Source organism: Sparus aurata, chromosome 13 (assembly GCF_900880675.1).
Source record: "Sparus aurata chromosome 13, fSpaAur1.1, whole genome shotgun sequence".
Taxonomy (NCBI): Eukaryota; Metazoa; Chordata; class Actinopteri; order Spariformes; family Sparidae; genus Sparus; species Sparus aurata.
In genome coordinates this window covers 9,771,037-9,783,181 of record NC_044199.1, presented here as the reverse complement: position 1 = coordinate 9,783,181, position 12,145 = coordinate 9,771,037, and the positions used below count along the sequence as shown (strand labels likewise).

The 12,145-nt window shown below is 42.8% G+C and overlaps 1 protein-coding gene and 1 non-coding gene across 2 annotated transcripts in view; both read right to left on the bottom strand.

Moving 5' to 3' along the window:
- The window catches only part of LOC115594127 (neuronal migration protein doublecortin), a 29,778-nt gene extending 25,322 nt beyond the window's left edge, over positions 1 to 4,456 (bottom strand). The window contains exon 1 of the mRNA XM_030437946.1: positions 4,279 to 4,456. The gene's annotated coding sequence lies outside the window, so the exon portion shown is untranslated. The remainder of the gene's footprint in view (positions 1 to 4,278) is intronic.
- A 2,386-nt stretch (positions 4,457 to 6,842) lies between these two features.
- trnaq-uug (transfer RNA glutamine (anticodon UUG)) lies at positions 6,843 to 6,914 on the bottom strand. The gene has a single exon. It is a non-coding gene; the product is annotated as a tRNA-Gln (tRNA).
- Positions 6,915 to 12,145: the final 5,231 nt, after the last annotated feature.

Below are 12,145 nucleotides of genomic sequence, written 5' to 3'. Positions count from 1 at the left end.
CAAACAGGGACCACATCAAAGAACATCAGCTGTACCATCAAAAAAAAAAAAAGATCCTTCCGTGCAGCTTTTGTAATCAGTGAACCACTATTGTGCTGGACATTGTGGTGATCACATCATAAAAGTTTGAAAGTCTCCACGAAAAGTTCATTTTAACAGATGATCCAGTTCCCCTCCACCTCCTGCAGATTTGATTTTCCCCAAGGAGGTCTGGAGATGATAAATCCTATCATTTACATGTTTAGATTATCATAAAGCTACTGTCGGGGGTGCTAATGGTGTCGATTTCAGTGTAAAAATAGGATTACACACATGGATGAGATTAAGATGGCTACCTGAATCACGGAATGGAAAATAGTTTGGTTTTTCATTGGTAAAGATTTGATGATTAACAAGTAGAATAATGCTCAAAAACACTAAAAGACTATTATTTACTCAAATGAAATGGAAGATTTGTTGTCGCTTATTCAACACTTTGAGCCAGGATACATCTGTAAATGGCTTAGGCCCAGAAATATGAAAAATGTGCGTTTGGTTATATTTTGCGCAGAGTAAGATTACAATCCAATGTCTCATCTGCTTTGGCTGCTGCTGCATGTAGCAGGTTCACATGTGATATGTCTCCGTCTCCTCCGACGCCTACATGCACCTGTGAGCAGTTGTCTCACTCGCTCAGATGAATCAGTAACTGGCGCTCGGCCAGCAATAAAGTTCAAGGTTTACAGATGCAAAACGATCCTTTGGAAGAACATTTGATAACTTTGTGATTGTTGATTCAGACATCTGAAACCAATCTTTCCCTTTCTTTGATGTTGTTCAAATATCCAGCTGTCAATATGCTGCCATTTTGTCCTGTGTCTGTGGCACCAAACAGAAAAGGTTTTGAAAAATTCAGGTAAAAAAAAAGGACAACCTAGACAAGGGCTGGAGCGATAGAGGCTACATTTAAAAGGAGACCTATTATGTTGTTTCAGTTTTTGTTCTTCATCAGGGCTTTAAACATGTTCTTGTGCATGGAAACGACCTCCAATGTTAAAAAGATCAGAGTCCGCACCAACAGAAGCTCCTCTCTCCCACAGAAAACCCTGCTCCTAAACACCTCGCCAGTAGCCACGCCTTCAATTCTGTGACTTTGTGCCATCATGCCGAGTCACACATTTGCATAATTGTATGCATGGGGGCTGGTTTGGCACATAAGAATTGATTCAGCTCAGCTGCTCTGTTGTTGTTAGTGGTGCTGGACTCAGGCATGTGTGAGCCGACCAATCGGAGCAGACTGGGTATTCGGGAGGGGAGGCCTTAATGTAACAGAAGCTAAAACAGAACGTTTCAGACAGAGGGGGAATACAGAGCTGCATCACTGGACAGAATGAGAACACTGATGCGTTTATTGAGCATTAAAGCCTGTAAACCTATTCTAGCAGTAACCCTAAATAGAGGTATAGCATGTTTTCTTGTGTATTATATTAAATATCCGTAATATTTATGAAGTAATCACGTGCTTGAGTATAAACAACATGTTTAAGTGTGTTATCAGTGCATTTCTGTTGAAAGTTCAGGTTCCACCATGCCACGTCTGGATCTGAACCTCAGCTGAAGTGTTCATTATTTAAAAAGGAAAATGCCAACCCTGTTTTGTTTTTTTTTTTGTTTCTTTCCTGACTCTTCAAATAGCGGACATTTGAATGTTACAGGAGATCCGGTTCTTCCTGCTTCTTGGAAATTATGCAAAGATGCATCTGTCCTGCCAATAAACAATAAACCATTTATGCTACTGGAGGGACGGGCCAAAAGCTTCCCTTTAAAAAAAAAAAAAAAAAAAAAAGCTGTCCTCTTCCACCACCTGATGTGCTCAGTCCTCTGAACCCAAAGAAGATCACTGAACCATGTATTTCAAACTGAACCCTGACACACACCCATAAAAACGGCCACATAAAAGAGGAAGTTCTCTGTGCAAAGTTTAAAGCCGCGCTCCGCTGACAAAATACAATTTCAATATACTGAAAGACCTTCCCGAAGAGCGATCACATTCTCATCTTTGTAATATTGCATGTTTTCTGTTTAATAGACTTGTCACAAAAGTACCGTCGCCCAGTTTGACACTGTCACGCACGTTTCTCTTACAGGTCACAGTCGGCCTACAGAACCAGACAATATTGACTATCCGGGTCATTGATCTCATTTCAGAGTGGCTCATTTACAACACGTACACTGTATGTCTGTATTTTAGGATGTTTGAGTCACTTTCATCATCTTAATGACATGTAGCACCATCACTGTTTGGCATCTTCCGTCAGTAAACTTTCAACCGAACCCTCGGTGAGAAGGGCCTCAGGGCCAGAAACCACTGACTTTGAGTGGAACTGTATCATCACAATGTGAATTTACAGTATTGTGTTGTCTTGAAACCAAAACAGAGGTTTTCACTTCATGTTTCAGACCTCTGAAGAGTTTTGTCTGACATATGCAAAGCAGGTTCAACACGGTTCGTTGCTCTGAATGGAGATGAGATGACTATAACAGTCATCACTTTTTTCTTTAGGTGCACCCAATAACACATTTGAATTAACCTCAATAAGCTCAAAGTATCTTTTCAGGCTGGCGGTCATTTTTCTTCTTTAATCAGACCCGCAAAATTTTTGGTGAATGCTCGACTTAAGCGGTCTCATCCTGGAGCTCCGTATCAAAATAGCTGATTCAACTATCAAAATGTGATTATTACTGCTGATACAGTCATCTTCCCAGCTAACATGTCAACCGCTCTCTGGTTTCGGCTTCTCCAACGTGGGGATTTGTTGCTTTTCTCGGTTTTAAAATCGATGCGAACGTCCATTCATCCATCTCTTTTAGACTATTGGCTGGACAAAACAAGCTGTTCGAGGATGTCACCTTGGACTCTTTGACATTTTCGGATGTTCTACCGACTCTGAAGCTGCAGCGCTGCATCACTCTACTAATAAATTCTGATATTGATCTCAAACATATCACACTACTTCTAATGAACATTTAAAAAAAAAAAAAACCCATCTCCTCAGAAACCTCTAGAGGCTCTTTAAATCTTTTCAGCCCATGCATGTAAACCAGTGAATGAGACGAGGTCTCATCATGCTCATTCGCTCGCAGAGTCTTTTAACACTTTGCAATCCTTCATTGTCCTCTGTGTTGCATATAATCTACAGTACTGTAAAAAAGAAAAAAAAAGGACCGCAATGACAAACGGGCTATTTAGCAGAACAGAAGGAAACATGCTGCCGCCACCCATCCATCCATCCATCCATCCATGTTGCAGGGCCCTCCAATCCCCCTGATAACCCTTGGCTGTACTGGGTTTTTTTTTTTTCTATGACAGGCACGCTGATAGGGGTTGGCCTTCTGTGGAAAATCGGTGCTCCTCAGCTGACAAAGGCCAGGTTTTCGAGCCCATCTGCCGCACTAATGGGCAGAGCCAACAGTGACCCTTCCCCAGTGGAGCATCAACTAGGACAGTCCATTGTCTCCTACAGGGTGCCTGCCTTCAGAGTGACATCACCGTCAGCCGGCTCATTCTCCAAGAAAAGTCTTAACAGGGGCAATAAATGCTGTCAACCTTTTTTAAATGTTAAACTTCAGCCTTACATGATGATTGATACACTGCAGTACAAACAATTAAATCAAGAAATCCACCCACCACAGCAGAAGCCACTCATTCTGAGCATTAAAAGCAGCACTGCAGCAATCATTGATATTTTTGGCTGGTTCCGTCTTCCTGCCCGAGCCACCCACACAACACACACTCCCGAACAAAACCAGCACCACACCATGACTCTCTCTCTCCAGTCACCCCCCACCATCAGAGCTCATCCATCCACCGGCAGCATCTGTCTAGAAAACACCCAGCTGCTTTAAAATAATAATAATAATAAAAAATCAGTCACACACAAAAAAAATGAAGGAAAAAAAAAAAGTTTCATGCGCCCACACTTCTCATTTATGCTGGATTGAGTATGGCCACATGGCAAAGAGCGTCATACAATGTAAGTTTTTTTTTTCTCTAGGTCGGGGAGGGAAGGCTGGTAGGCTGGGTGGTGCGCACACCTTATCACAATCCACCTGCTCAAAAACGCACATGATATGGGAAAAAACAGGGGCTGCAATCATTTTTTTCCCTACGCGCTCAAACACCCTCAAATGTCATCTCAACTCCAACAGCAAAATCACACTATCATCATTCCCTTTCCTCGGTAAAATGAAATAATTAAAAAAAGTCTGCGGATAATCCCACCCAAGAAGCGGACTCACCTGCGTCGCTGCTTGCTTGCAGAGTGAAGGGTGTGTGTGCGCCGTGGGGGGAGTGTGTGTGGATGTGTGAGTCTATGCTGCAGGATAGCGGCACGCCGTCTCTCCGTTCGCCTTTGTCTGCTTCAGTCTGAGAGCCGAGCCGCTGCCTGCCTCCGCTGGAGGAGCCACTGGGTCCTAAAGCCAACGAGCCCCCGGACCCGCCCACTGTGGTAATGCTGCTGGTACCAGTGAGCTTGGGGCTGGGGTGGAGCTGACAGCAGCCTCAGCAAAAAGGTGCACGGACAGTAAAAGGCTTAACAAGAGGCTGTTATGAAGAGTAATGTGTGGAGGATGAAAGAGCCTGTGGGAGATCTGACCACATGTGTGCATGGAGCACCCCTGCTTTATGTCAAGAGGGTGAAACTAAATGTCTTTTTTCTTGAATTTCTCCAGGATTTTTCTTAACACCCTTAAATATTGTGCTTTATTGTGTGTCGCACAAGTGCAGATCATCACGAGTGAGACGAGCCACAGTTTGATGCTTTCGGTCCGGTGGAGCTCTTTGTTGGGAGAGAAATAATAAAAAAAAAAAGCTGCACCGCCACAGTGCTTGTGTTTGATCCCCCTGCCTTTCTGGTTCTCTTAAAGGAAAAGTTCAAACCAAAAAGGAAAAATTGGGTCATTATCTACTCACAAATCTGGGCGAAGTTTCATACACATCGCGACACGTTTCCTGAGCTTCGCGGCCACAACAGCGCTGCAGCGTTCTGCTTAACGACCGAAGTGGATGGGGACTTGTTTTGAAACGTAAAAAATGCAGTTTTTCTGTCTCGATCGAAGTTTCCAGAAGCCCCGCACCTTCCCACATTGATTTAAAAAATCATGTTGCTGGCACCCTCTTTTCCAAGCAGAAATCGTTGCTGTCGCTGCTTAGCTGAAAGCGTCGTGGCGCACCGCGTCTGAACGTGGATGAAGGAGTTTGACTGCATGACGAAGGGTTTAAGTTACTTCTACTACACAATCACACAATCATGGCAGCCAAAAGACCTCACAAGAACAATAAGTTTACCGTATTTACCCGCTGCATGGAGGCATTTATGTTTTTAGTTTTATTTCTGTTTTGTTCTTTGTGTTGTGAGCTACGAAATTTCAACCAACTTCTCACCAGCATGGAGGTGAATAGATAATGACTGAATTTTAATTTTTAAGTGACTTTACCCTTTAGTATTTCATTATCATGGGACCATGCATTTCTTTTTTTACTCAGCTAGACAGGAGTGACTCACATATTGCTCATGTACTCATGACACATTATCCAGCCTACTTTCTTTCTTTTGCTTTCTTGACAGAACACCTCCGCTGCAGTCTGAAAATGTGTCCCACTGCTTCAGTTGCAGAATTCCTCCTTTAAGAAGTCATTTTACATGTTTGCACTTAATGATGAGGAGAAAAAAAACAAGACTCCTTGTGATGGAACCGACAACCGATCCCTGTGTACCAGAGGAACAAATGTTTGCGGTTGATTTTGCATGAACTTTGTGTGGGAGATGTGGACATGTGAGGCTGTCGGGCTCATTTACAAGATATCACACAGGGAGAAACTGTCGTGCTGAGGAAACCAGAAAACACTTTGTCACTGTTGAGCCCGCATTGTTCAGATTACAAGCTTGGGGAAAACTTTTCTGAACCTCGTGTCCGTGTATCTGATTTCGATAGTTCTAGTTATTGTAGCGTGGTATCAGTTTCACCGACAGCTCCGTCAGGTTAGAGGAGACTCCACAGGAAGTGTCACAGATCGGGGTGAAAGGTGAGATGCGGAGCCTTCAGAGGTGTCATACAATACTCCCAAGAGGCTCAGATGTGGCGAGAAAAAAAAACACAAACGTAACGTCACCGAAACAAATGAACTCCATTGTGATGTTATTACTTGAACTGTAACGACTTCTGGGCCTCCAAACTGGGCCACAGTACAAACGTATAAGCTTCCACGGAGTTCATGTTCGGGGCGAATGCTTCAACAGCGCTGACTTCAGGGCAGACGGATGGATGAAAATATGTGTTCGGTCCTTCTCTGTGCCACTGATATGTAGGTCAGTGAGCTTCGAGGTCTTTGAATGGAGCTTCAAATGTCTTTCGTTGTAGTTTATGACGTTATCCCCCCTAAAAAAATATCTAAAAAAAAAAAATACTCAAACAGAATCCTCAGTGGGACTCACCTTGGTGGATCTTGTGGATTGAAATCAGGGACATAACATGATCTTAACATTCAGAATTAGATTTAATGGTCCTAAATGTAAAGATGTAATATGTAACATTTCCGCATTAAGATATCCATAAACGATCAGACCTGTGAGATATATTTTCTCAAGGTGTATCTCTTTAACAGTGTGTTTCATTCGGTCGCCCTGTTGCTATAACATCCGGGAGAGACGCAGGGAGGGAGGACGCAACTCGGTTAACTTGACAAAGCATGACTAGAAAACTTAAAGACATTACCCACATTTAGGATACGCTTTTGTCCAAAGCAACTGACAAGAATTACATTTGTCATGATGATCTTTGTTTGAGTCTCACTAACTTAAATCAGGTTCCACCGAGATTTGAACTCGGATCACTGGATTCAAAGTCCAGAGTGCTAACCATTACACCATGGAACCACTGATTACTTCACAGAAGAAGAATCCTGCCTGAGTCATGTTGATACTTATCAGCAATTCTGGTTGTTAAAGAAATGAAGAGAAGAGGAGATACCGTGTGATGGTTTGTTTTGTTTTGATTGAGAAGACTGCGGTGGCAGAAATTGCATACTGTGCATTTAAGTTGGATAAAAGTGACAACAGTGGAAGTGTATTAAGTTGCTCTCTTTTCTATCCATTATTTAGATATCTGCACATTTAAACTGTTGAAGGTGTGAGGATGTCAACAAGTGCCAGCTGTAAAGATGATTTATACCGTGGCAGCCATGTTCATTAATTGACTGATCTGCTTTGATGCCAGAGACGTCTTTCAGGAGCCTACCGCTTTGAAACCAGAAGACCAATGGATAACAGGTTTGTGTTTTTTAAAGAGCCAACAAAAGGAGTTGACTCCTTTCACAGCAGGCTGCGCTCTCTTTGTCGTCTATTCCTCTCCCCTCAGGCGGAAAAGCTTCACTTTAACACTCAGCTGTTGTCACATTCTGGAGCCTCTCCTTTGCATGTCACGCATAACTCTAATTCACTCTGATCACTGGCTGCCCCGCACCTCCCTCAGCGAGCTCCCCATGGGCTGCTGCCCACTGACTGCAGTCTGTCAGAGGGGACGGCGAAGAAAGTGTCAGTGCAGGAGGTGCTTTATTAGGTCGGGGGGCATACGGGTAGAGGAGCAGATTTGGATATTTGGCTCTCAGTGTGGTGCTGTGTCACACCATGTTTCAGGCCAAAGCTGAACATAGACTCGGTAACTTTGCAAATCAGGTCACGATATTTCCTTTTTTCAGCTATGATTTGTCAAAAAAAGCCCTTGTTAGAGGCATTTCTCTGACCGTCTGAGTGCCTAATCTTTTGAGTGTGAATAATAGCTCCCGAAATGTAATATGGAATACATCGGAGAACTTCTTTTCTGTTTTCTGTTCATATATCACATGTTTTGCCTGGAGGGAAATGTGCAAATGGAACGAAAAGTGCAAGAACATGCTGACTGAGGGTTCAGATGCACAGCGCAGACATATAGCCACATCTTTAAATGAGGGATTAACATGAAAAGAGAAAACCTCTGGCACTCCAAAGAAGCAGGGCTAAAGAATAAAAGTTCCGAAATGATTCAAGATGCTGAAATCAAAATGAACTCAATTGCTTTCATGCATCATTACTGTCACGTACATGGCCTTGTTATAACAGACCATTTGAATTTATTCAAATTCGGCCTCACAAATGTTACGACGTGATGTGTTCTGAGGAAGCAGCTCAGTCAAAATTCAGCAGGATCACCTGTAATCGTATAGTGGCTGTTTCCTGCAGTATAGTAAACAGAAACACTGGATGTGTTCATAGCCGCATTTGCCTATCTCTCTAACATTTAACCATATGCAAACCTTCCCACATCTAATTTGCTAATTCACCCAGTTTCGGCGTGCGTATTTGTGAATCAGCAAACCAGTACAAACAATACACACATTGACCATTTCAGAAAGGGTGCTGTGCCGACCGGGGACATGACAGGGCTGACTGAGGTGGACTGCAGGATAAGCATAAGTGGTTCACAGCTGGTGTCTGGGGGAAACACGAGAGAGGGGTGGAGAAGGCCGGCCGGCTAGTTGAGGCAAGGGGAGGAGAGGGGGGTCTGGTGGCGATGGTGTGGGCGGGTGGAGGGGGGTTTGCAGCCATGACGACTGATGGAGGAGGAAGTAAACAGATGTCCACAAGCTGGCAGACAGGCCCGGAGTGGTCGAGCCACTGAGAGACAGGTGGACATCCAGGAACACAGTGGGCCTGCAGAGTGACTGTGGAGCCAAGCCGGGCTTTGCATATAGAACGCCAACGCCGCAGTCTCGTATCACATATCATATCTCAATACATCTGTCATATAAAGAATTAACCCATTTTACTTTTCTGAATCCAAGTGAGTAGAACTCTATCGCTGTGACACCAAATTAAAAGTATTTGTTGCACTGAGACACAATGCGACTCCATATGGCGTCGTCCACCACATCAAAGTCACTCCTGATATTTTTAAGCTTGCTGATGATGACTCCATAAAGTGGCGAAACACAATCATCTTCATGACCCTTATTGGTCACTGCCGTCACTTCCAATTAGTTGTAAGTTGCAATCGTGAAGTGATGAGACATTGATGATTATGCAGTGTGAAAGTCTTCATCTCAGCAGTCCAAATTAATCCGTCACTGTCCGGCTTATAACCCACTTCAGCGTTTTGCAGAGTCACCGCTGCAGCAGCAGCAGCAGCAGCAGTCTTGAGGTAAGGCTTGAAACTGGAAAGCCATCGGCTTAAATCTCTTTGCAAGCTGCTAAATCAGAGTGCAGGGAATAAAGGAGATGTGCTGTCGCCTCCTTTAACATAAACTGTCAACGTGACCTTGAGCAAGGCACTTCAAACCCAGCTGCTCCTAGATGCATTCGTATGCTGGACCGACTTGGAAGACACAACAAAATACTCACTGGAGGGGAAAAAATGCTACTGTCATGACAATATTTGAGCAGGTTGAGGTTTCAAGGTGACTTTGGGCAAACCCCATGAGCTCTGATGTCGTGATGTTCGGGGGAGACAGCGATAAATGTGTGTCTATCACTCGACAACCCTTGGATGGATTGCCATTAAAATTTTGGTGCACAATAATGCAATAATAATGTCCCTGTCAGGATACATTGAAATAACTTTGATGATTGAAATGAAAATGAAGAGAACAGATCACCAGTAAACCTTTTCTGGATGACCTGGTGCCCAGCGGCAGATCAAATTGTATAGTGATAGCGAGGTTTAAAGAGAACCAATGTAAATGCTTATAGTTTCATTATTCTATATCCATTACATTGCGCAATCAACATTTACTTCACAATGAAACATTGCAGCAAGAAAACTTGACTATTCCCAGTTTCATTACATAAAGTAGCAACACTAATTTGTATAAAAAAGCAGAAAAAAAAACAGAATTTAGCAGCCAACAAGTAAGTGAACTAAGGACGTAAAAGCACAAAAGTTTTAGCAACAACCTGTAGTCTACTTATAATGCTAAAAGTATTGTGATGCCCCTAACCCAAGTAAGGTACTCCATCAACAGGTTTAGTAACTCCTGCACCGCAGCTAACCTTACATTAGCACTTATTGGCTTACGTTAGCATGCTCATGTGGTAAACAAAGCTAGTGAACACTGTATACATTAGTACTAAAAATTAGCATGTTAGCATGTAGTTGTGAGTACGCTGATGGTAATGTTTCAGCTAATACTAATATAGTAGCCTAATTGGTTACAAGAGGCTACATGAAAAGTAACTAACTAAGATAAAGAATAAAAAGTGCAGTTAAATGTATCCAGGCTACTTTATTTAGCCTACTGCTGGTTAGCTTGTGAATATCCCTCAAGGGATCAATAAATGAACCTTTTAGCCTCTTATTATAAGCTATAATAATAATTAATTTAATCTCAGTGACTTTCCATTGCTGTAAGTATAAGACGAGCCTATTATCACCATGTAAGCATTGTTTGTGGGAGATGCTGATGTTAGCTTTCAGCTGGCATTAGCCTGAAAAGTGCAGCAATTGGTTTCTTTGAATAAAAAGTAAAGTCACAAGAATGTACTTATGATCATGAAATTCACCATGAAAGACTAAAGAGTGGGGCTACATTTAACTTGGCATGCTACTTTATATAGCTAGGCCTGGGATTACTTAATATACCTCGTACCATCGTAAACTATAATAATACTTGAGTAAATGTACTTAATGAGGTTTCCAGTGACTTTAACATCAACAGGTCAGAATTGTAACTCGTATCAGTCTTGGCTATACTTAAGCATGCTAACATGGTAAGCTAAGAAGGTAAACACTTAAATCATTAGATGTGCAACACAGTGTGTCAGCATTGTCTTTGGGACATGCTCAAGATAGCTAACACTAGATTTATTTATTTTTTTAATGGGTGACCTGAAAGGTACAGTTGCTTTAAATAAAATACAGAAAATATTGATAACGAAATTCCAAAACACCCTGACAGAATCAATGAATGAATGAGGCGAGAGTAGCTCGGGTCGACATAATCAATCTGTGGAAAATGTTTTAAAGCGGGTTTGTCTGCTATAACAGTCTGACCACAGCATGACTCCTGGTGGTGTGACGTTGTTATTGTTACGGTATTGAGGGAGATGAGCAGGACAGGACCTCTCCAGAAAATGACAGCATCATTAAACAAGGCCTCATCAGTTACCATGGAAGCTTACTCATAGCCGGAAAAACCTTGAGAGGCTTACTGTGAGCCTAATCAGCTGCAGCCCCTCCAGGAGGACCACAGTGAGCAACAGAGGATGACGTCATGTGATGAGTGGTTAGTGAAGAAGCTTTTTCTTCCTCAGACACAATATAACCTTCATCATCGCCGTCGTGAATTATGCTGAATCATAGATGTGAGTCATCATCATGTGTGTTTATTTATTTTTTCTTCTCATTCTCTTCAATTCTTTGTTATTTCTCTGTCTTTATCAGAGAGGAAATGTTTCAACCAGCCATGTGAGCCCCTGTGTTGGCATGTGGGAGTCTGAATAATATCACCTGAGTATTTAAAATGGTGGATGAAGCCGAACAGAAGATTTGTAGGTGGGCGGCTCGGTGGATAAGTCAAAATCAGGGACAGAGAGCCAAAAAAGTAAAAACATGACCTGGATTTCCTTTATGCTCTTTCAAACCACCATGTGGGGAGTCACCATTGTGCCGTCTCAAGTAGCTTTGTCTGCTCGGCAGATTTTCTAATGAGGGGCTTTTGGAGGAGGATGACAGAGCGCTCTGGCTGTTCTGTCGGGGAGGAGGGGCATTTAAAGGAAATGAGCAATGCTCTGTCCATGGATACGCCTAATACTAGTCTCCCCCCTACTCAGATGCCCTGCTGGCAGCTTGGCAGCACCATTAGGACTGAGAAGGGTGGCATTAGTCTGAAACTCTCATTATGTCAAATACTTTGAAAACCCCTAATCTAGGCACCAAATGATAGGGGTAGAATTAAACCAAACTGGGCAAGAAGGCAGCAGAGGTGCAATTCAGAGTACTCAGATGCCTTCTGTTTGTTCTTTATGCTGGACAACTTTATTTCGAGAGCAAATTCTGTGCTCAGAATATTTGCTTGTACTTAACAGCTCCCATTGTGCTCCCATGCACACTACCTTTGCCTCCGATTGCTATAATA